The sequence below is a fragment of the Dryobates pubescens genome, chromosome 43, assembly GCF_014839835.1.
Source record: "Dryobates pubescens isolate bDryPub1 chromosome 43, bDryPub1.pri, whole genome shotgun sequence".
Lineage (NCBI taxonomy): Eukaryota > Metazoa > Chordata > Aves > Piciformes > Picidae > Dryobates > Dryobates pubescens.
Genome location: NC_071654.1, coordinates 569,537 through 594,348, shown reverse-complemented (window position 1 = coordinate 594,348; position 24,812 = coordinate 569,537). Strand labels below are relative to the sequence as shown.

Genomic DNA, 24,812 nt, shown 5'->3' with positions numbered 1-24,812 from the left:
CCTGCTTCCTGCTGCTGAGTCAGTCCTGCTCTGCAGCAGGGGAGTGGTGGAGGCAGCAGCAATCTCTGGTGTCCACTTTCAGATGTAAGAGTCCCAAATCAGAAAGGCTTCTCAGCATCTCCCAGTGCTAAGGAGAGAGGGTAGAAAAAGGCAGTTCCTGAATGGTTTAGGCTTTTGTACTCCAGCTGCCCACATCTCACCCCCAGAGTGTTCATGGCTGTCACAAGTTCTCACACAGCATTTCTGCTGCCCTCAGGGGGAGCAGAGAGAGCAGAAGCCTGCAAGGCAAGAGGCTGCCTGTGGCTCAGAGCAGAGTGAGGGGAGCTGCTTGGCCCTGCTGCTACTTGCCCACTTCTCTGGGCTTGTGCCCTGCTGAGCTGGAGGTGATCACACTCCCATGTGCCCCTGAAAAGCCACCAGACACTGCTGAGAGCAGAGGGATCCCCCACAGACCATTCAGTGTCTCAGCCTCTCTCAAGGTCTCAGCAACACACTTGCAGCCCAGCACACTCAGGGCGCATTGCAACACCCAATGGCATTTCCTCTCCTGTGGCAGCTCTGCCTCTGCTGGAGCTCTGGCTGCAGAGGAGGTGCTTCACACCTTGGAGCCCATGACCCTGAGGGCAGAGGCTTTTCTGGGGGGAAGAGGAGGCCAAGGGCCATGCTCATAAGAAGAGTCTGGCGTGGAGGGGATGAGATGGAGATGTCTGAATGCTCCCTCCCACAACATTGCTGGGTTCAGTTTCCTCCCCTGATCAGATCCCTGCTGCCTGGAGGTTCTCACCCTGGCAGGAGTGTGCTGGGTGATGGATTTGCCCTGCTCACAGAACCCAGACCAGCCCCTCTGCACTCACCTACAGAAACCTGCTTGTTTGCAGGGCACTGGCTGGAGGCATCCTGATGAGTCCAGCCAGGGTGCTGCTGCTGCTGTCCTCAGGCAGAGGCTGAAGGCTTTTCAGGAGGCTCCCAGCAGACCTCCTGACTACTCCAAGATACACCTCCCCAGTTTCAGAGACTTGTTCCAACTTGCATGGTCCGTTGCTACCTCTCTTTCACTCCCCCTTTCCCATGTCCTCCGAACAGGAAACTGCAAACACAGCCTCAGGAATTCTTCTCTCTTTAGAGCAGACCCTGCTTGGACCTTGTCCTTGAAACATCCCTTTGGAAGTTCCCTGATACTGAGCTGCAGCTGACAGCAGCCCTGACCCACACAGCAGCCTCTCCAGAGCAGAAGGACCCTGCCCCAACCTGCCCTGCTCTGCAGTGCCAGGTGTGGCTCCTGCCACCTACATCTTTTCCTCACATCCAGCATCAACTGTGGCTGTGCCAGCTTTAGGAGATGCCTCCCAGAACTGCACCTGCACCACCCTGCACCCACAGCCTCATCATGTCAGTGACTGCAGTGACTTCTCCAGTGAGCTCTCAGCATCCTCCCAGACCTGGCTGCCTCAAAGCTCGCTCTGCCTTCCTCATCTCTCTGAGATCTGCTGGCAGTGTCCTCAGCCCTGCTGTAATGTGCAAAGGAGCTACTCCTGGCCAGAGCTCCCTCATGCCCAGGAGCCTGGCCTGGCTCAGCAGCAGCAGACCAGCCCAAGGCATTTAAAGGAGCCCTCTGGTGGCTTTGGTGATGAGTCCTTGAACCTCAGAGACTGAGAAGCTGATGAAACCTCTGCAGAAGTCAAAGTCAGATTCAAACTCTGAACTTTCTTCTACTCTTAATGGGTCCCAGTGAAGCATACTGGGAAAGAGTCCCCAGGGTCTGGTTAGAGCAGAAGCAGACAGTGGATGCAAGGGAAGCATCACTGGAGGCACTGAAGCATCTCCAGGCTGTGGTGAGAGCAGAAAACTGAGGCAGTGCTGACAGGTCAGGACAAGCAGCTCAAGGTGGCTCTGCTGCTGAGGAAACCTGGAGGGGTTTCATTGATCCAAAGGGCCAACCCCTGAGCCCCAGCCCCTGGCAAGGCAGATCCTGTCCCTCACCTGTGGCTCAGGGCTCTACTGCGGGCAGTGAGGGTGAGGATGAGCAGTGAGTAGGGTAGGACTTTGTCAGGTTTTGCTGCGGTTTGCTTGCAAAGACACAACTCCTGCTGAAAAGGAATGAAATGTACCTTTAAAAGTACTTTTTATCAGATGCTTTGTGCAATAAAACCCTCTCCAATTAGCTGCAGAAACCTTGGCAATAATGAGAGGTTCAGCAGTACTTAATGAGCCCCATGGAGTATTTGGGGCTGATTACATCATCCTTAGGTACTGCCAGGAGACTCTGCCAAGGGACTGCCAAGAAGCCTCTCAACAAGTCCAAGGCAGAAGTAAACTCCAAAGTACCTTGAAGCACTGATTGGCCTCACTGAGGCTTGTTACTGACAAAGGCTCCCCAGGGACTCGTTAGAGCAGCTTGTTAGAGGCCAGGATTGCAGGGAGACAAAGGCAAAGTGCAGGGGAGAAAAACTTGCCTTTGATCTAGGAAGCAGAAAGGCCAAGCCCTGACCACTGCCCTTGCAATAGAAGAACCTCAAAGCCTCAAATCAAATTTTCTCCTCACATGCCTTGGTGACAGAGGCGACTCCCCGAGCCAAGGGCACAAAGGCCTTGGTCCTGTTGGTCCTCTCAGGCCTGCCAGAGCCCTTGGCCATCCCTACTGCAGCCTCTCCTACACTCTCCCGTGCCTGCAGCTCTTTCCCTTCAGGCTGCTGACTCCAAGCTTGCTTCCCCAGCCAGCTCTCCCCCTGCCATTTCCATCCCTTCCCTGAGCTGTCTCAGCTCTCGCTGCCATTTCCTGACACCTCTGGATGGCCTCATGCTTAGCAGGAGCTCTGCCCTTTGAGGGACATTTCTTCAGCATCATCTCCACTCTGAACCTTCCAAGCTGTCGCTGACAGAGAATGGAGTCAATACGGATGACTAATATGATCCAGTATTGTTCATTTATTATGAGAACTTCTCCAGCTTACATAGACTGGGAGAGCATCGTTGGCATAGCTTCATTGGTGCCCACGAGTGACCACACATCCTACTGTTACAGATTATTGGTCGCACTACTAATGCCACGCGAGGTTGTTGCTGCAGGTGTGTGTCCTGTTATTCCCAGATAACTCTCTGTGTTTATAGCTACCAGTGCCCTGCTTTAGTTACATGCTGCAGGCACAGCACTGTTTTACTGAGCTGCTAGCTACTTCTGCACTTATGCTGAGCATGGCCTACCACCATGTCAGGCTCTAAACTTATACTGCCAGATTGCTCACACTGCTTATTGCTATGATTGCCACCAATCCCCCTTTTTGTTTTTGTGAGCAATCTGGTCATGGGAGTTGTTCCCATCCCATACAAGATACTCTTTGCATACACAGAAGCAAGCAAGGTAAAGCTAAGCTGTATAGCAAAAGCAAAAGGTCTGAAGTGCAGCATGTCTAACAGACTGATGTAACCCATAAAAGGCAGAAAGCTTAAGTTGAGCTAGTTAGAATGTTCTAACAGAGCTGGCATAATACATGGGCAAAGATAACAGACATTGTAAAGAAGAACTTAGATCTTACTAGTTCCGATCTTCACATTTCTGTAAAGGTAGATCTGGCCAGGCTCTGGCTTCACAGATAGAAAACTTTCAGGCAAACAGCAAGAGTGAAAAAGCTTCATTGCTTTGCCCAATATAAAATGAACATAATAATGCATTTTTGCTCATCCTAATCACAGTATCACAGCATCACTAAGGTTAGAAGAGACCTCAAAGATCATCACGTCCAACCTGTCACCACAGACCTCATGACTGGACCATGGCACCAAGTGCCACATCCAATCCCCTCTTGAACATCTCCAGGGATGGTGACTCCACCACCTCCCTGGGCAGCCCATCCAATGACGAACGACTCTCTCGGTGAAGCGAGAGTGATGAAAGAATGATTCTGATCTGTTGATGCTTTGTTTTTGCTGAGGAGAGGTGCATAGAAAATGACAATTTGAGAACACAATATGCTTTAGCCACTCATTTTTTTCTGACATACCTAAATTCCCCCTTTGTTTGTATGTTTTTGTTTGTTTGATTGTTTTCAACCTAAACTCAGAATGCACCTTGTGTTATCATTAATTTTGACTTGCCCTTTAACTATTTACAATTATGGCAAGCTGCTAAGGTAACAGCAATCCATGGGAGCATGTTCTCGACTCACACAGCATTGAACAATCATAACAGTCAGTCCCAATTCAGATGGTTCTTTTTCAGTCAGTTCTTCTGATTGATGCTTTTGATCTCAGATTATCATAACAGTTACTGTGATGGATGCTCGACTGCATGGGCAATGCTGTTCCTTCTTATTCTGATTCTTCGGCTGCTGTTTATTGCGATGATTGCAGTTGACATGGGGGAGTTATTTCTTGCTGGCATCACTAAAACCCTTAGCTATAAAATAGATATTCTCTTTCTTTGTTGTTTATTTTTCCTTGATATATTTTTAACTATTTTTTTCTTCTTCATTTTATTATTTTTATTTTCTAATTTTATTTTTTAACTTTAATTTTGACTTTAATTTTTTAAAAAAATTTCTTTTAGTAGTTTTTCTTAATTTTAATTTAAAAAATATATTTTTAAAATTTATTTATTTATTAAATACAATTTTTTAATTTAATTATTTTTATTTTTAACTTATTTTCAAATCTATTTTGATTTACATAATCTAGTTTTTAAAAAATCAAATATTTTTAATTTTAATTTTTTACAATATTATAATCAATTTAAAAAATTTCTTAACTTTTTTATTTTTAAAATTTTATTTCTTTTTTGGTTTATTATTTTTATTTTAGTTTTTAATCTAATTGTGATTTTAATTTTTTTATTATTTTTATTTTAATTTTTTAAATGTTATTGTTAATTATTTTTTATTTTTTAATTTAAATTTTTAATCTCATTTTTAATTTAATTTTAAAATATTTTTCTTTTGTTGTTATATGTATTTTTTGTCTAGAATTTTAAATTTTTTTTAAGATCTAACTTTTTATTTATTTATTTTTAATGTTTCTTAATATTTTCTTTATTTTATTTTTCTTTATTTTCATTTAATATAATTTATTTTTTATTATTTTTAATGTTCTCTTATTTTTTAAAGTAATTTTAAATTTTTTTCATTTAATTTAATTTTTTTCCTTTTGTATTATTTTTAAAATTTTTTTGGATTTAATTTTTTGTCCTTAATTTTAATTTAAAAAAATTTTTGTTTTGTTTTAATCCCTATCTTAATAATCCTTTTTTTTTCTTGCTAATAATCCCTATGGTTTTTGTTAATAGTTATTTTTTGTTAGTAATTCTTATGGTTTTTTGCTTGTTTCTGGTTTTGTTTTTTTATTGTTATTCTGTTAAATTGGTTTTTATTTTAAATATTTTTCTTTAAAAAAATTATTATTATTATTATTATCATTGTTGTTTTTATTATTTTGTTATTGTTATTGTATTTTTGTACCTAATTTGTAATTTTGTTTGGGTTTTGTTTTTTAATTTTACAATTTTTTATATACTTTTTTTTACTTGTTTTGTATTTTTTCCATTTTTTTTTCCTAGTCAATGTCTAAGAAGGAAATAGAAAGATGTTCCATTAGTTAAGGAATACTTTTAAAAACTAATACCTATTTACTATAAGCCTTAACTATATTACCTGGAGCTCCTTTGCAATCCCGAGGCACACAGCTAAGAAGGTTCAAATCAAAAGAAAAACTTACAATTTCAACTCATTACTAAGTGCTTATACCTTACTATAACTACTATGTACTGTAAATACTAAATACTGTAAATACTAATACTACTAAGTACCTGCAAATTCCAAATACTATTCATTATGCTTACTAGGAAAACTTAGCAAAACTCTAAATAACAAATCTCTGAAACACATTGCAATCAGAAATGATGAAATCAGCACTGTTGCTTCAAATCAGAACAGAGCTTTAGTAGACTAGAGTCCTACCAGAAAAGGGGGGGGTGGAGGGGAGAGTGGCCAGTAAGGTATGGCCTAATTGCAATTGTTCCTGCACTAGGGTCTTAACAACTTGCAGCCTAGAAATCTCAAGCTCTGATGTGGTGTTAACAGAGTATTTGCCACCATATGTGTGACATATGGGGTTAACAAGTGTGCTGAAAACAAATGATCAATTACAGCAGTTGTGTATCCTGACTTTAACCCATAGGTTGTTACGGCTTGTTTAGCTTCTTTTAACATTTTCCAGCCCAGAGATTGCCATATTCTTTGTTGACCTTCTAATACCACAGGAGATGCATGTACAGGAAAATCTACAGATTCTCCATCTATTACTGCATTTCTCACAATACCTTTCCACAAGCACAGCAGAACAGTTCCCCGTCCCTCCCACCTCCTGATCCCTTACACTGTTGTCCCTTCGGAATTCGATTGTAGCCTCCGTCGCAGTGATATCGTCTGCTGATAATGCCTGGGATCTGAGAGGCCGGGGGGGTAGCACAGCTGGAGCTGCTGGGGGCCACCACCGCTGGGGCTGCAGAGGCCGCTGCCATGGCTGTCGCTGGGGCCACAGCCATGGGGACATCCACCAGGGCTGCTGCCATGGCTGCTGACATGGAGGCCACTGCCGGGACCGCTGGGGCCACTGCTATGGTTGGTGCTGCCGGTGTCAGTGGTGCATCGGTCAGTGCCGACTCGGTCGGGGCTGTCAGGACCCCCTCGGTTGGGGCCGCTGGGGCTTGCAGGGGCAGCCGGGGCTCGCGGGAAGGGTGCAGTCGTAAAAATGCTGTAACTGCGAGCCTCTACTGTCCTCAGTCTCCACACCACCAAACCCACAGCCTTCACCTCTATCATGTACTCCCATCTTGGGTGATCTCTGGGCACTCTCCAAGGTGTTTGCAGATGGAAGTGAGGTGGCCATAGGCCAAGAAAGAGAAGTTTTAGCAAGTACTGTAGTGTCTGGACAAAGAGCAGTGGCTTTGATCTGAAGCAGAGGAGACTGAGATTGGATATAAGGGAGAAATATTTTACAGTGAAGGTAAAGGGCACTGGAACAGTTGCCCAGAGAAGGGGAGATCCCATCCCTGGAATTGCCCAAGGTCAGGATGTTTATTCAACCTGAACTAGTGCCAGATGCCTCTGCCACAGCTGGATGGCTGAACTAGAGCTCTTTTCCATCCCTTCCAAACCATTTCATGATTCTTTGATCTTAATATCCCAAACTGGTTCTCCATGGGACTGCAGAGTTACATGCACCATGGGGCTGTTTTCTTCTGACCTGGTCCCCAACACCTTCACAAAAAAAGAAATAATTTCTATGTCTTGGTCATGAGTTGCCAAGGGTTTGGAGAAATAATAATAATAATAACAATAACAATAACAAAAACAACAACAACAACAATACAATGATAATGATGATGTAATGAAGGGTAAAAATTGTCAATTCAAAGATGTCACAGTGCAGGAAGACTTGACAATACAATCAATATGATTGATAAGCAAGCTTCAAACTTTATTCAAAATCACACAGGTTATATAGGATAGCTCATTCATATATTCAAATCCTTATCATACTATTGGTTACATGTTAAATGTCAAGCCTACCTCCTGCAGTTTTTTCAGCCTGCTAAGCTAACCACAAGTTCCTTTTTTTGTGAGCTAAGTTCCTTATGAAACTAAACCCCATGCTTTGCCAAATCATGCTCTGTCAGCTAGACCAGCTATGTCCTATGCTTTGCTAAATCATTCTCAGTCAGCTCATTCTTATGTCCTTTAGTAACCAGCCAATTTTCCACAATTTCCCCCTTTTTTTTAACAAGCAAGGCTAAAGCTGTCATCTTTTTTATTTAAACAACAATACAAACATAAAAAATTCTCACAACTAACAATATCAATAAAACAATTCCCAACAATTATAACCCTTTTTTATAATTGACATTAACCAAATAAACAAACACCCAAACCACAATTAAGACCTGGTGTCAAAAATTCATATTCTTCTCAATTTTCTTTTTACGTTCCTCCAACCATTAGATCTTCTTATATATAAAAACCACTATTATCCAACAAGTTAAAACAACACGTTCCTTCCAAAATTTCATTTTTTTTGTTATATTATTATTTTTGGTTACATTTGGTTACAGGGAGGGGAAGATCCATTCTGATACAATGGTATCCTCCTTCTCCCCCGTTCTCTTTAAAAGCTAAATGATAGTCTCTTGGGACAAACGACAGTCCATCCTTGTGAGCTGCTTTGTATCTCAACCGGCACTTTCCTCTAACTTTTTAACACTTGCTTAAAACCTTACTGTCCTTGAAACATACCTCCAAACACAATACACGTTCGAGTCCAGCTCCTTAACACATTGCCAACCTGTAATTTGCCACTTTACTCCTATTACTACAATAAGCTCCAAAAAAATCCATTATTACATGTTATGTTGGCCCATGTTACCCATGCAAGGCAAGACACTTAAGTTAAATTAATTAAACCATTCTGACAACATTGACATAATACATGTAACAAACATTAAAAAAAACTTAGATCTTAATAGTTCCAATCTTCACATTTCACTCATTCACAAAAAAACTTACTTATACCTAAACACATTACACACAAAAATTAAAACACAAATACAATCCTTAACACTATCTTTTACAATTTGCTTTAAATATATGTTACATGTTGATTTCCTCTAAAATGGTCAAAAATCATAAATTGTTTAATAATAGCAAGAGTTCTTTGATCTGTAAAGGTAGATCTGGCCAGGCTCGAGCTTCACAGACAGAAAACTTGCAGGCAAACAGCAAGAGCAAAAGAGCTTCATTGCTTTGCCCAGTATAAACTTTCACAAAATAACAATTTTCTTTTTGCCTATCCTAATAATACTAATCTTTAATTAATACCATTAAAACTTCCCTTTTTACAATGGGGTATTTTACCTTTTCCCCATTTTGTTATTTTCAACCCAAAATAAAAATACATGTTGTGTTATAATAAATTTTATTTTTTTCCTCTAAACATATAAAATTATATCAAACTGATAAAATAACATATGAGTTCATATAAACATTTTCTCTAATCATACAATCATTAAACAATTATAATATACAGCCCTAAGTTTTAAACAATCTTTTAAGCTAACCTTTAATATCAGTTTATATATGCGTTACTCTCTATTTTAGTTCTTAAATATGCTTATATATTAAAATTAAATAATCTAACAAATTCATACAACACAATTAAAACAATCATATAAAACATAAACCCTTTAACTAATTATGGCCTTGACTTCAACATACATCACAGCATCATGGCTGAGCCATAGAGGGTGATGGCACATGCGCGGGGTTAGCGCTGTGCATTCTCACACCCAAATCACGAGGTGTTACCACCAAAGAGGATGAGACCACCCCTGATCCATTTTCAGAGCTTTCTGAGATGCCATCCTCTCCACCAATGGTAATGTTTCTCTACCATATTTTAATAAAGCCCAAAACATTATTTCCCAACTTGGCTATAACGCTACAATGTTTTCTCACCATTAGGCTGCTAGGCCACTGTCACCCACCAGAAAGAAGAGGCCCAGACGAGTAAGATTTTGGCCTCCGCAACAACCAAAAAGGTTAGTTCTGTTAAGGCTCTAGTTGATTAAAAAAAAATCAAAGATATTCCCCTTTTTATAACTGATATTTTCTTTTCTTAGGAGGAGAGCTGGCCCCACCTATCGTACCACGCTGCATCCAGATGTTGAGGTGGTTGGTCGAAGGCAACTTAAACTGTTAGTTTATTCACTGTTCGGTGTCTCAATCAGTGCTATTATTCTTATTTTTGTTACTGTCATTCTCTTTTATTTCAATAATTGTTGTAAATAAGTTGTTTCCACGGTTCCTGTTAACTACCAGTTATGGCTAATTGCTGACACCCATTATAATAAAGTTTATGTTTTTCTACAAAATTTAACTCTATAACAAATAAAACCAAAACCAACAAAACTATATCATTCTAACCTAACATATGACTCAAAAACCTATGTTAAAATTAATCTGTCAATTCAATGTCTAAAAAATAAAAAGTTGTTACAATAACTAAAAAACACTTTCTAACATTAAAACCTGTTTACTACAATCCTTAACTAACTATATTACATGGAGCTCCTTTAAAATGCCTAGGCAGACACAAAAAACAAAACCAAAAAAGTTCAAACCCAAAAAAGGACTTAAAATTTAAACTTACTCCTTAATACCTATACTTTACTATAAGTGCTAAATGCTTATAATTACTAAATACTTACTATTTATTATGCTTACTGATAAAACTTAACATCAAAATAGCAAGTCTATAAAACACATTACCATCAATAATAATACAATTAGTACTGTTGCTTTAAATCAAAACAGAATCACACCAAAAAGGGGAAGGAAAAAAGTGGGGGGGTATAACAGCTAAAGCCACTGCAGAGGGAGAGGAAGGGAGGGTGTAGCACAGCCGTGGCCACCCCTGAGCTGCTGTGGTAGGTTGAGAGAGGGCTTAGCTCTCCCTCCTCCACAGAGTAAGAAACCACAGCTAACTCAGTCGAAGAGCAAAAGCTATATATTTACAAGCATATATGGAAAGCAGGTTATATATAACACAATATATACAGGTATTTACAATATATATACAGAAATACACAGCAAAGACAAATAACACAACAAAAATCCCTCCCTCAGGGAGGGATCCCCTCTTTGGAACCCCCTCTCTCCCCCCCTTACCTCCCTTTTTCCCCAAAAAGGGGTTAGAGAGAGAGAAAGGCAAGTTACTAAGGAAAAGAGTTGTTAGCAAGCTTCAAAAGCCCATGCAGGATTAGTGTTTGCTTATCTGAAGGCCAAGTCCAGCAGTTCGCAGAAGAAGCAGGCAGGGAGAACAGGCTGAAACACCAAACTCCCCCAACTCCCAAACCGAACTGAACTGAGGAAAAAATTTTTCCAACCGCTTCACAATCTAAAGCTGAATTTTTGTTTATCAACCAATGAAATTCGTTTAGAATATCAGAATGTTTTGGTTCTAGTACCAAAAACATTAGCCAGTGTGTTCCAGCAGTGTTTGTTCTTAAAGGCATAGCCTCAAACGACCACAGTCCACCCCTTTCTAAACAATTTCATTGGCTGTTCGTACTGTCCATCCAATCCAGAACAATATTTACAGTTCGTAAGTTAAGTTCATCGTCCATTCCGGCTATACTCAGATGTAGATGATTCAGAAGTCCAAGAAAATCCAAAATCAATAAAATGGAAAACAGTTTGTCTCTCCGCAGACGAAGCGAAGAAAAAGGGAAACAGGGACTCAGGGACTCTCAGTTGACTCAGGGCTCTCAGGGTTCTCAGGGTTCGTGCACCGTAGATTCCTCAGGGACTCTTTCCTTTGGACGCGCTGTAGCTGTACAACAGTCTGAAATTAAACTCTCTCAGCTAAAGTTAAATCTCTTTGTGGAATACACTGAATTTCACCATTCTCTTGCATTACCCAATAAGTGTGACCCGGCCCTTCTGCTGAAACCACCCCTCGGACAGGTTTAGCCTCTCCTGAGGGCGAAAATACCCAAACAGTTTTACCTAACAGATTCTTTTCCCTAACAACAGGAACTCTATCACCTTCTACTTTCTGTAGCAGATCAGAATGTGCAGGTCCAGCTCGGTTCACTGAACCTCTACTGTTCACCAGCCAGGTTGCTTGTGCTAAATGTTTCTCCCAGTTTTTCAAAGATCCACCTCCCATGGCTTTGAGAGTGGTCTTCAACAAACCGTTGTAGCGTTCAATCTTCCCTGCAGCTGGTGCATAGTAAGGAATATGGAAAATCCACTCAATACCGTGCTCTTTTGCCCAGCTCTTTACAAGGTTGTTCTTGAAGTGAGTTCCGTTGTCTGACTCAATCCTCTCTGGAGTTCCGTGTCTCCACAGGATCTGTCTCTCCAGACCGAGAATGGTGTTGCGTGCAGTTGCATGTGGGACTGCGTAAGTTTCCAGCCATCCAGTGTTTGCCTCTACCATAGTAAGCACGTACTGCTTACCAGAACGAGAACGTGGTAGAGTGATGTAGTCAATCTGCCAAGCTTCACCATACCTGTACTTTGGACCATCTGTCACCATACCACAAGGGCTTAATTCTCTTTGCCTGCTTAATAGCAGCACAAATGTCACAGTCATGGATGACTTGTGTGATGGCATCCATGGAAATGTCTATGGATCTGTCACGAGCCCATTGGTATGTTGCATCTCTGCCTTGATGTCCTGACGAATCGTGAGCCCACCGAGCTAAGAATATCTCACCTCGGTGTTTCCAGTCGAGATCAAGTTCAGAGTCCTTGTCTACTTGAGAAACTCTTGCAGCTAGATCTGCCTGATGGTTGTGCTGCTGTTCCTCAGTAGCTTTGCTCTTGGGAATGTGAGCATCAATGTGTCTCACTTTCACTGGAATTCTCTCGATTCGATCAGCAATGTCTTGCCACAGTTCAGCTGCCCAGATGGGTTTTCCTTTCCTCTGCCAGCCATTCTTTTTCCAGTTCTTTAGCCAACCCCATAGAGCATTGGCTACCATCCATGAGTCGGTGTAGAGATAAAGCTTTGGCCATCTCTCACGTTCAGCCACGTCGAGAGCTAGCTGGACAGCTTTTACCTCTGCAAACTGACTGGATTCTCCTTCTCCATCCTTCGCCTCTGCAACTCGGCGTGTTGGACTCCACACTGCAGACTTCCACCTTCGCTTGTTCCCGACGAGACGACAGGAACCGTCTGTGAACAAAGCATATTTCTTTTCATCATCTGAAAGGTCATTGTAAGGAGGAGCTTCCTCAGCACGAGTTACTCTCTCCTCTGGAGGTTTAGCACAGTTGGTATCTTCAGGCCAACTTGAGATCACCTCCACCAGACCAGGTCTTTCAAGATTTCCCATTCGAGCTCTCTGTGTTATCAGGGCCATCCACTTAGACCAGGTGGAATCTGTGGCATGATGTGGTGTGGAACCTTTGCCTTTGAACATCCAATTCAAAACTGGCAATCTGGGAGCTAAGAGAAGTTGTGACTCAGTTCCAATTACTTCAGAAGCTGCTTTCACTCCTTCATAGGCAGCTAGAATCTCTTTCTCTGTTGGAGTGTAATTAGCCTCTGAACCTCTGTAACCTCGACTCCAGAAACCAAGAGGTCGTCCACGTGTCTCACCTGGAGCTTTTTGCCACAAGCACCAGGTTGGACCATTGTCACCTGCAGCCGTGTACAAAATGTTCTTAATGTCTGGACCATCTCGCACAGGTCCCAGACCCACTGCTTGACTACCTTCTTGCTTTATCTGGTCAAAGGCTGCTTGTTGTTCAGGTCCCCAGTGGAAACTGTTCCTCTTTCGAGTCACATCATACAGAGGTTTCACAATCTGACTGTATCCAGGAATGTGTAGTCTCCAAAATCCCACTATCCCCAAGAAACGTAGAGTTTCTTGCTTGTTCGTGGGATTTGCCATGGTAGAGACTCTATTTACCACATCCACTGGAATGTGTCGGCGTCCATCCTGCCACTGCACTCCCAGAAACTGGATCTCTGTGGTAGGACCTTTCACCTTGTCTCTCTTGATGGCAAAACCTGCATTCAGGAGAATGTCCATGATTTTGTTACCTTTCTCGAAGACTTCCTCAGCAGTTTTACCCCAGACTGATGATATCATCGATGAACTGGATGTGTTCTGGAGCACCACCTTCCTCCAGAGCATCATGGATTACTGCATGACAGATGCTGGAGCTGTGGATCCAGCCCATTGGCAGTCTGTTGAAAGTGTACTGGATTCCTCTCCAGGTGAAAGCAAACTGAGGCCTACATTCCTCTGCTATGGGAATAGAGAAGAAGGCATTAGCAATGTCTATGGTAGCATACCATTTGGCCTCTTTGGATTCCAGCTCATACTGGAGTTCCATCATGTCTGGTACTGCTGCACTCATAGGCGGAGTTACTTCATTCAGGGCTCGGTAGTCCACTGTCAGACGCCAGTCTCCATTCGGCTTTCGCACAGGCCACACTGGACTGTTGAAAGGTGAATGAGTTTTGCTGATGACTTTCTGACTCTCCAACTGACGAATCAGATTCTGAATGGGCAACAAAGAGTCACGGTTGGTTCTGTATTGTCTGTGATGCACAGTCCGAGAAGCAACCGGCAACTTAATGTCCTGAATCTTGTGTTGTCCCACAACTGCAGATTCATCAGAAGCTCAGGTCTAGCAGACAGCTTCAGCTTTTGTCCATCAATTTCTACAGAAGCTACTCCAAAAGCCCATTTGTAACCTTTAGGGTCCTTGAAACACCCTTCTCTCAGAAAATCAATTCCCAAAATACAAGGTGCATCAGGTCCGGTCACAACTGTATGCTTCTGTATGCTTCTAACTGTTTACCAGTTAGACTTATATTAACCTCTACCTTACTCAACTCTTGAGATCCACCAGTGACTCCCAGAATAGTTATGGACTCTGATCCCTGAAAATTTGATGGCAATATGGTGCACTGAGCTCCTGTGTCAACCAAGGCCCTGTACTTCCGAAAGTGTGAAGTGCCAGGCCACTGGATGTACACATCCCAATAGATTCTGTTATCTCCATTATCCCTCTCCTCCCCCTGGCGGGACGCAGGGCACCCCTAATTGTGGGGAACATTTTCACAGGTGCAACGAGCACACTGTGCAGTATTAGAACTGGAGTCACTGTTGGAGCTGTCATTGTTGTCCTGGGGAACTGTGGAAGTAACAGATACCCTTCTGGTATTGTTTCCCTGGGTTCTGCCACTCTGCAGTTCCCTCAGTCTCCTGAAAAGATTAGAAGTTGGTTGACCATCCCACCTGTTCATGTTCTCACCAAATTGATCACGCAGAGTTATCCAAATGGTCCTACATGATTGCCTTGGTGGTCTGTTTTGATTTGGCCTGTTTTGGAATGACCTCCTTGGAGGATATCTATTCCTCACAGCTGAAACCTACACCCACCTGGAGGAAGAATTGGAATTATCTCTTTGCGCCAATTGGTATATGGAATCTTTCAGCTCTTTCATGCAATTCTCAATTTTTCCAGACAGAGTTTCAATGGCTGAAACCAAAGAAACACATGTCATGCTATCATCCAATTGTCTTAGTTGATCAGTGAATTGGCCAACCGTAGGAGGAGCTCCACCATAATGTCTTGCCACAATTCTGCTTGCCAGAATGTTTGCATAATTGGAAGGAGCAAGTTTGATGAGCTTTTTAGCAAGACCAGCTGCTACAGGAATATCGTCAGGATTCAGAGTATCATGTTCTCCATAGAGTATCTCTCTAACAGCAAATTCTCTCAGACGCCTAATTCCCTCATCTATGGTAGTCCAGGGCTTAGGATTCCATGGAAGATCATCTCGGGAAGGGTATCTCAGGAAAACTGCCATTAAAAGGCGTATCCACAGATTAACCTTACAGAGAGCCTTGCCTGGATGTCTATCTATTCCATTATCCTTTGAGAGAGTTCCTAGCTGAGCTGCTGACTTGTCTCCGACCATTAGAGCTGGAGCACCTGTATCATAACACCTAGCAAGCCGAGATAGAATGGGTTCCTTATCTGCTCTGAGGTAATCTTTACGGACATTTCTAAGCTCCTCCCTAGGGGAGGAGCATTCTAAAATGTCATCTGTCTCCTCCTCTGCTCCTTCCTCCTCAAGTTTCTGTCCCCATAATCCTGCTGTCACTCTCCTGAGGATGTCTTTAAGCTGGGAGGCACCAGCACTAGCTGCTGCCCTAGCTGCATCTCCATCCTGCAGTGATCTCAATAACTCAGCTATATCTCTAAGACGAACCTTCTCCTCATCTCCAGCAGGCCCTTTCCTAGCAGAGGTTCCCTCACCAGGATCAGTCTGTCTAGCAGAGGTTCCCTCACCGGGATCAGTCTCCTGCTCTTCTCCTCCATTAGCTCCTGGATCAGCTTTGGCCTTTCCACCTCTGGTTTTTAAGACTGCCACTTGTTTAACTGGAGCTGTGTTTGAATTTACAGCCACCTTAATAGAAGCTGACAGGTCCTGATCTAAACCAGCCGCCGTGTGGGCCCCTTCCGGTCCTGTCATGGCGGATGGAAATGACCTTGCCTCACTACCGGTCGCCATCCTGGGAATGGGAGCCACCCCTGGCTGCTTGCCAAAGTCAGGGAGCAGAGCATTTAAGGCTGCTTTGCCAATAGGTTTTGCTATTTTTCTAACTGACGCAGATTCTCCCCCTTCCTCGTCACTCGAGGACTCTGGGGAAGATTTAGAGGGACACCTACGCTTCCTGGGTTTTTGTTTAATCACAAAACATGGTCGAGAAACCTTTTTCTCTCTACATAGAGCCCACAGCAGATAGACATTAATTATTGGCAACAGCAGGATTACACACGTCAAATAAATCACCTTAGGATCCCAGCCAGCACTTAAAGTTACTCTTTGAGCTCCCGAAGCCTTAAACTCCCTTATCTCGATCGGCAAAGTGGAAGACGTTCTATTGCCGTAATCAGTGAGCCGAAAAAAACCCAAACAGTGTTTATACAACAGCTGGATCCTATGCATAAACCACAAATAGATTTTACGCATTAAATATTTACCTATCTGGTCTAACATCAACCCGATGCAGTACCGGTAGACCAACATGCCACAGACCGAGAAGAATAAACGTTCTAAAACCCAGAGCACCCTCATTTCGTTTCTCCGGCTGAGACAAGAAATAAATCAACTTAATTACTTAATTACCAGGCCCCACGTTGGTGAGCCAAAAAGGGAGTGTGGTGGTTTGAAAGGAAAGGCTCTGCTTTCCCTCCCCCACTGAGAAAGAGACCACGGCTAAAACTCAGTTGGAGAAATGAGAGTATGTTTTACAATATATACACGAATGTACAGCAGATAAACTCAACCAGAAACCAGACCCTCAACAGAGGGGGCTTCCCCCTGTGCCCACTTCACCCCCCTACCTCCCTTCCTCCCCCAAAGAGGTAGAAGAAGAGAACAGAGGGGTTAGCACAGCAGACAGAGGCCTATGCATAGGGAGTTAGTTAGTTCTTATCTCTTGGCAAGAAGCCCAGAAGCAGCTCCAGTGTGGAAGGGACAGCGAAGAAAGGAAGACTGAGAGAAAGTCCCAGCTCCCCTGGGTCTAACAATCTCACCTCCCACCTTACTTGGCCAATGAAATTCGTTTAGAATACCAAAATATTTTATAAACATTTAGCCAGTGTGCCCCTTTCTTAAAGGCACAGCCTCAAACGGTCACAAGCCTTTAGGCACCTCATCCCACAGCTGGGCTCCAATTTTGTCTCAGGCTTTGGAAGTAAAAGATTCATTTACTGTGGAGATAAGACCTTAATCCCAGGCCCAGGCTAACAGCCCTTTTAGAGTCCCAGAATCATAAGTAATACCTCTCATGGAGAGGATACTTTGGAGGACTTTTAGCACAACCTCTTCTTCTTTGTGGAGTGCTTCCCCCATGCCCTCCCTGGCCACTTCACCTGATCCTGGTGAGATTCACTTCCTTTTCTGAGCGCATGCTGCTTATTTTGTCAGCACCGGGGCAGTGCTGGTTCAAGCGACCACACATTGCATGGTTATAGATTATTGGTCACACTACTAATAACACGCGAGGTTGTTGATGCAGGTGTGCCAGTCCAAACTCGGAAAGGACTGGAATGGGACACATTGTCTTGGTTGCCTGGTGGGCCATGGGTCAAACGAGTGTCATTCTTCTCTCTTTGTGCAACAGCAGCTCTAATCTGTCTACCATGTCTGATACCCTGCTTTGTATGGCTTATCCATCCTGCAGTCAGGCAGGTGCAGGTTGTAGCCAGATCAAGTGAGCCAGAAAAGGCTACAAAAAAGAGCAGTATGATGTATCTGCAAATAAGACCAACATCAGAAATGAGCCAAGAGGAAAGGATTCAGTTAATGGGGAATGAATTTTGTAAAGGCAATTATTAAAGCAAGAATAGGAGGGATTGATGGGAGTGGAAGGAGGTAGTGTCTTTACAGAGGAAGAATTGGCTAAGAGGGAGTTGGAAGAGAAAGGGAGGACCCAGACAGTTCACCTTCTCTGTGTGTATGCAAATCACAAAGGGGCCTCTGCTAAGTCCCTTCCCTTGAACCTTGCTGTAAATCAGTAGGGCTCTGTCCGAAGAGAGCAGACACTGAACACAGCCTGAACTGCTGAACTTTAGGCCAGAGCACAGGCTTAACAGACTGCTGAATATTAACTTCTCCACCCAGAGAAGTGGAGAACCTAATTTAAATGAGCATAGGATGCATGAAGCAGGGAGGGTTCATGTGAAGGGGGACATGGAGCAGGGGTTTGGGGAAAGACTAAATCCTGAGTACCTGAGCCAGTGGGGAAAGGGAGGGGGAAATTTGCACCCAGAAATGGAGGATGAAAGGGGAGCTGTGCCTTCAGCAATGAGAGAGACCCCACAGGGAACTGTCCTGTGGACTCTCCCATTATTCAAATAAAGTTTTACAAGACTCCTCTGTCACTGTTATGAACTTCTCGATGGGAAGAAATTTTCCTTGCATGCTGCACACCCAGGGAGCACAGCTGCTCCTGCCTGCAGTCTCTGGGTCACAGCAGGCAGGACAACACTGAATCAGAAATGGTCTGAAGAAAGACTCTGGTGGAGAAACAACATTCTCACAAGTGTACCACCACCAGCAGCAGCCAAAAAGAGAGAAACCAGACTGTGAGTAACATCAGAACTGCTCTGCAGGACAAGACAAAGAGTTTATTGCTTCTGAAACCATCCAGGGATCATTTTCCTCAGGGCATCTTTGAGCTCCTGGTTCCTCAGGCTGTAGATGAGAGGGTTCACTGCTGGAGGAACCACTGAGTACAGAACTGCAAGCACCAGATCCAGGGATGGGGATGAGATAGAAGTGGGCTTCAGGTAGGCAAAGATTATAGTGCTGAGAAACAGGGAGACCACAGCCAGGTGAGGGAGGCAGGTGGCAAAGGCTTTGTGGCATCCCTGCTTAGAGGGGATCCTCAGCACTGTCCTGAAGATCTGCACATAGGACACCACAATCAACACAAAACAGACAAAGAATAAACAGGCACTGGCCACAAGAAGCCAAAGTTCCCTGAGGTAGGATGTGGAGCAGGAGAGCTTAAGGATCTGGAGCACTTCACAGAAGAACTGCTCCACAGCATTGCCCTGGCAGAGGGGCAGGGAAAATGTATTGGCTGTGTTCAGCAGAGCATAGAGAACCCAGTATCACAGTATCACAGTATCACAGTATCACAGTAACTAAGGTTGGAAGAGACCCCAAGGATCATCAAGTCCAACCTGTTCCAACAGACCTCACAACTAGATCATAGCACCAAGTGCCACATCCAATCTCCCCTTGAACACCTCCAGGGACAGCGACTCCACCACCTCCCTGGGCAGCCCATTCCAATGACGAATGACTCGCTCAGTGAAGAACTTTTTCCTCACCTCGAGCCTAAACCTCCCCTGACACAACTTGAGACTGTGTCCCCTTGTTCTGGTGCTGGTTGCCTGGGAGAAGAGACCAACCCCCTCCTGTCTACAACCACCCTTCAGGTAGTTGTAGAGGGCAATGAGGTCGCCTCTGATCCTTCTCTTCTCCAGGCTAAACAATCCCAGCTCCCTCAGCCTCTCCTCATAGGGCTTGTGCTCAAGGCCTCTCACCAGCCTTGTTGCCCTTCTCTGGACACGTTCAAGTGTCTCGATGTCCTTCCTAAACTGAGGGGCCCAGAACTGGACACAGTACTCAAGGTGTGGCCTAACCAATGCAGAGTACAGGGGCACAATGACCTCCCTGCTCCTGCTGGCCACACTATTCCTAATACAGGCCAGGATGCCATTGGCCCTCTTGGCCACCTGGGCACACTGCTGGCTCATGTTTAGGCGGGTGTCAATCAGCACCCCCAGGTCCCTCTCCGTTTGGCAGCTCTCCAGCCACTCTGACCCCAGCCTGTAGCTCTGCATGGGGTTGCCATGGCCAAAGTGCAGCACCCGGCACTTAGACTTATTAAATGCCATCCCATTGGACTCTGCCCATCTGTCCAGTCGGTCAAGGTCCCTCTGCAGAGCCTTTCTACCCTCTAACTGACTAACATCTGTTCCCAACTTGGTGTCATCTGCAAACTTGCTGATGACTCTCTCAACCCCCTCATCCAGATCATCAATGAAGATGTTAAAGAGGATGGGGCCCAGCACTGATCCCTGGGGGACGCCACTGGTGACTGGCCGCCAGCCGGATGTAGCACCATTCACCACCACTCTCTGGGCCCGGCCCTCCAGCCAGTTCCTAACCCAGCACAGAGTGTTGCGGTCCAAACCACGAGCTGACAGCTTAGCCAGCAGTTTGCTGTGGGGGACGGTGTCAAAGGCCTTGCTGAAGTCCAGATAGACTACATCCACAGGCCTCCCCACATCCACCAGACGGGTCACCTGATCATAGAAGGAGATCAGGTTGGAGAGGCAGGACCTGCCCTTCCTAAATCCATGTTGGCTGGACCTGAGCCCTTGGCCATCCTTCAGGTGCGCAGTTATTGCCGCCAGGATAATCTGCTCCATCACTTTCCCTGGCACTCAGGTCAGGCTGACTGGTCTGTAGTTTCCAGGTTCCTCCATCCGTCCCTTCTTGTGGATGGGCACCACATTGGCCAGTTTCCAGTCATCTGGGACCTCCCCAGTGAGCCAGGACTGGAGGAAAATGATGGATAGGATAGGAAGAATAGAATGGAATGGAATGGAATGGAATGGAATGGAATGGAATGGAATGGAATAGAATAGAATAGAATAGAATAGAATAGAATAGAATAGAATAGAATAGAATAGAATTGAATTGAATTGAATTGAATTGAATTGAATTGAATTGAATTAACCAGGTTGGAAAAGTCCTTTGAGATCATCGAGTCCAACCTATCACCCAACACCATCTAATCAACTAAACCATGACAACAAGTTCCCCATCCAGTCTCTTCCTAAACACCTCCAGTGATGGTGACTCCACCACCTCTCTGGGGAGCACATTCCAATGGTCAATCTCTCTTTCTGTGAAGAACTTCTTCCTAACATCTATCTTCATCCTCTCTCCTTGCCCAAGCTGCTAAGCTCCGGCCATAGCCTCTGCCATTGAGCTCATTGCTATTAAGTCTTCTCTCTCCTAGATGCAAGCAAATCAGTGGCCTCTGCAGGACGGGGAGAAGCCAGCCTCTGGGCAGGCCTGTTGGCCTCAGCCCTGAGAGGATCTCCAGAGCTGGGACCCTCACTGAATGCCTACAGCCAGCCCCACCAGTCTGAAGAGCCTGACGTGCCTTCAAGAGGACTGGACCCCCGAGGGTAAGATCTGCCCAGTTGCCGGGGAAGGGACTTAGCCGAGTCCGGCAGTGCAAACATCTGCCTCAGCCTGCAGCAGCAGACTGAGGAGCCACCAAGCATGTGTGCCTGCTCACACAGAGCTCACACAGAGCAGCGTTTAGCTGCATGCCTGTGTGACCCTGCAGCTGCAGGAGAGGATAGGAGTTGCCACTTCAGCTGCTCCATGCCCTGTGAACCCCAGGGGAATCCAGAGCACCGTTCATGCCCTGTGCTCCAAAGCCAGGACTGCTCTGATAGGGTCCTGCCCACACTTGTTTTTCCAGGGCTCTTCTCTTTCCACTTCCACACTCTCCTGCTGAGCCCCTGTGTTGGGGCAAGGCCTGAGTGCTCTGGCAGCTTGGGCACCATCCTGCTGCGTGGCAGTCCCATGACCACAGACAGACAGAGGCCATGGGAACTTCTTTGGCTCAGATGGCCTCCACAAGAGCAGTTCCACACAGACAGGTGATCTGCTTGGGGCAGTGTCTGAAGGCTTAGGTTTTCTTACAACATTTCTTTCAAGAGCATGCCCAGCAGATGCAAACAGCAGGGAACAGTTAAAGTGTGTGAGTGTGCAGGGCTGGGGCACACAGCAGTGTCCTCACACAACCAGGCCTCCTGCAAGTGACCTGAAGGATCAGCAGAGAAGGGTCTGGACTGTGTCTGTGTTCACTGGACACCCTGGGGAAGCTGTCCCAGGGCAGTCATACTAGACTGGGCTTCACAACCACCATTTCCAGCAGCAGCCTCACACCTCAGCTTGGAGAGGCTCTTTGTCCCTCCACAGGAGGACATGGCCTCAGGAGGTCAGCAGTGCCTGTTTGCATTGTGCAGATGAGATGTCAGCAGATGAGCTGAGGTGAACCTGAGTGAGCAAAAACCATCAGCTATTGCTGGAGGTACCAGGGCACTGGAGGTTTGAGGAGCCTCCCAGCCTCTGGCAGGGGCAACAGGAGGCCAGGGAGACTCTCTGACTGCTGCAGGGCAGGGCCTGTGTGAGTGATGGGGAAAGACTCTGTCTCTGAACATCCCACACTCCATTAGGGGTCCATGAGGCCAGCTCAGATGTGGACGCCTGACAGAGCTGGGACATTGCTGTGTGTCACTCCAGAACAAACCCTACTGGCCCAGGGAGATTCATCTCAGATGTCTTGGGCAGGCTGCTGTCTGCTCACACCACCCTTTCCGAACTGCGCCCTGAGATGTGCACAGAGCCATCCCAGAGGTTCTGGGCTCCTTGGCAAAGGCCTCTTCAAGAACACCAAACAGGAGGATGGGGAACATTGCAGGCTGGTCACCCTCAGCACAGTCCCTGGGAAGGTGAAGGCTCAAACACCTCTGCAGCCATCTGCAGGCCCTTGCAGGACAAGAGAGGTATTGCTGAACCCATATGGGTAGGGGCAAGAAGGGGATGTTTTGTGCCTGGACCTTAGCCAGGGCTTTGCCCTGGTCCCCCATAGTCTCTTTACAGCCAGACTGCTGAGAGCTGGAGTGCAGAAATGCATGAGGTGGTGGCTGGGTGGTGAATGAAGCCCAAATGTCACCAGTGGAGAGTCCTCCTGGCAGACACTTCCCAGTGGCATCCCTCAGGGCAAGCCCTTGGGCCAGCAGTGTGGAATGTCTTCATGAACTCCCTGCACCATCTGACCCAGGGCCTTTGCAGCTCCTCTGGAGATGAAGCCAAACTGGGCAGAGCCCTTGAGGGACCTCATCTGCTGAACCCTGTCCTGAGCAGGATCATTGGACAAGAGGATTTGCAGGAGTCTGCTCTACAAATGCAGCAGGACAGAGCCAGCAGCTTCTCCCTGGCAAAGGGCAATGGCAGTGGTGGGAGTGATGAATAGAAGCCAAGGCTGTGCCCTCTTGACTCTGGCAATTCTCTGCCCCCAAGGCCTGTGAGGAGATATTGTCCTAGGGCACTGGGAGGGCCTCACTGCCTCTTTCCACAGCCCCTGGAAGGCTGGGGACTGTCAGGCCCTTGTCCTCCACTCAGCATCACAAACCCTACAGGGATCCTGAAGGAAGGCTGGAGAGGGACTTTTCATGAGGGTGTCTGGTGACAGGACAGGAGGGAAAGGTTTGAAGCTGAGGAAAAGGAGGTTTAGACTGGGTCTTAGGAAGAAGCTCTTCAGTATGAGGGTTGTGGGACTCTGGAATAGGCTGTCCAGGTAGGATGCCCTCTCCTGAGGGTGTTGAAGGCCAGGCTGGATGAGGCCTTGAGCAGCTGAGTCTATAGGAGAGGCATCCCTGCCTATGGCAGGGAGGTTGGAGCAGATGAGCTCCGAGGCCCCTTCCAACCTAGGCCATGCTATGCTGCTATGAAACCCACAGCCCACCCCCACTGCACCTGCAGAGCCTTGACCCACACATGAGGGACAGGATCTGCCTGCCAGGGGCCTTTGTGCTTCAGAAAGCAGAGCCAGAGTTTGCTCTCCTGCACTTTGCCTTTGTCTGCTGCAATCACAGCCTCTCCTGAGCTGCTCTAACAAGTCCCTGGGGAGGCTTTGGCAGTAGCAAGCCTCAGTGGGGCCAATCAATGCTTCAAGGTACTTTGTGTTTTGCTTGTTACTTCTTGCACAGTTTCTTCACTCTTCTCTCAGTACCTGAGGTTCATGGAATGATCCCCAAGTGCCCGGAGGAGCTCTTTGTGTCTGTTATTTACTTCCAGGTTTCAAAGTGCACCTCACAAAGCTCAGATTTTGAGGGTAAACTATTTGATATTTGAAATGTGCTGCTAGACACAGGTGCTTCGAACTGAACATCAGTGAGTGGGAAGCAGGTGGAAGATACACTGTGTCCTTAGTTTGTAGCAAGGTTAGGTTCCAGCCAGCTGCTATTGCCAGGGCTGGCTCCTGGGCTGGTCTGGATGGCAACAGTGGAGGAAACTTTCTCCCTCCCATGACAGCTGAGAGGGGATGGAATGTAGGCTTGCTGGTAGGCAGGCCCCCTTCACAGGACTCAGGCAGCTCCCTCTGGACAGCAGAGGGTGGTTCTGCAGGGTTGGCCTGGCAGGGCCTGTGAGGCTGGTCCTGGGATGGGGTCAGCCCTCATGGCAACGACCACTGAGGCCGGTGAGGACGGCCCCGGGGAAAAGGCATGGCTGTGCGGAGCGGTGACTTCCCCTTTGCTTGGCCCAAAGGAGTGGGCAGGAGCCTATCAGAGCAGTCCTGGCTCTGGAGCACAGGGCACGAATGGTGCTCTGGATTCCCCTGGGGTTCACAGGGCATGGAGCAGCAGAAGCGGCGGCTCCTGTACTCATCCTGCAAATGGCAGGGTCACGCAGGCAGCTCTGGTCCTACTTTCTGAGCTGACACACAGGGTTGTGCAGATCCTCAGCCTGCTGCTTCAGGCTGAGGCAGATGTTTGCACTGCCAGAGTCGGCTAAGTCCCTTCCCCGGCAACTGGGCAGATCTTACCCTCGGGGGTCCAGTCCTCTTGAAGGCACGTCAGGCTCTTCCGACCGGTGAGGCTGGCAATGCAATGCTGTAGCTTCTC

The 24,812-nt window shown here is 45.9% G+C and overlaps 1 protein-coding gene across 1 annotated transcript in view; it reads left to right on the top strand.

Moving 5' to 3' along the window:
- Positions 1-24,812, top strand: part of LOC128899309 (zinc finger protein 721-like) — a 586,691-nt gene that overhangs the window by 49,499 nt on the left and 512,380 nt on the right.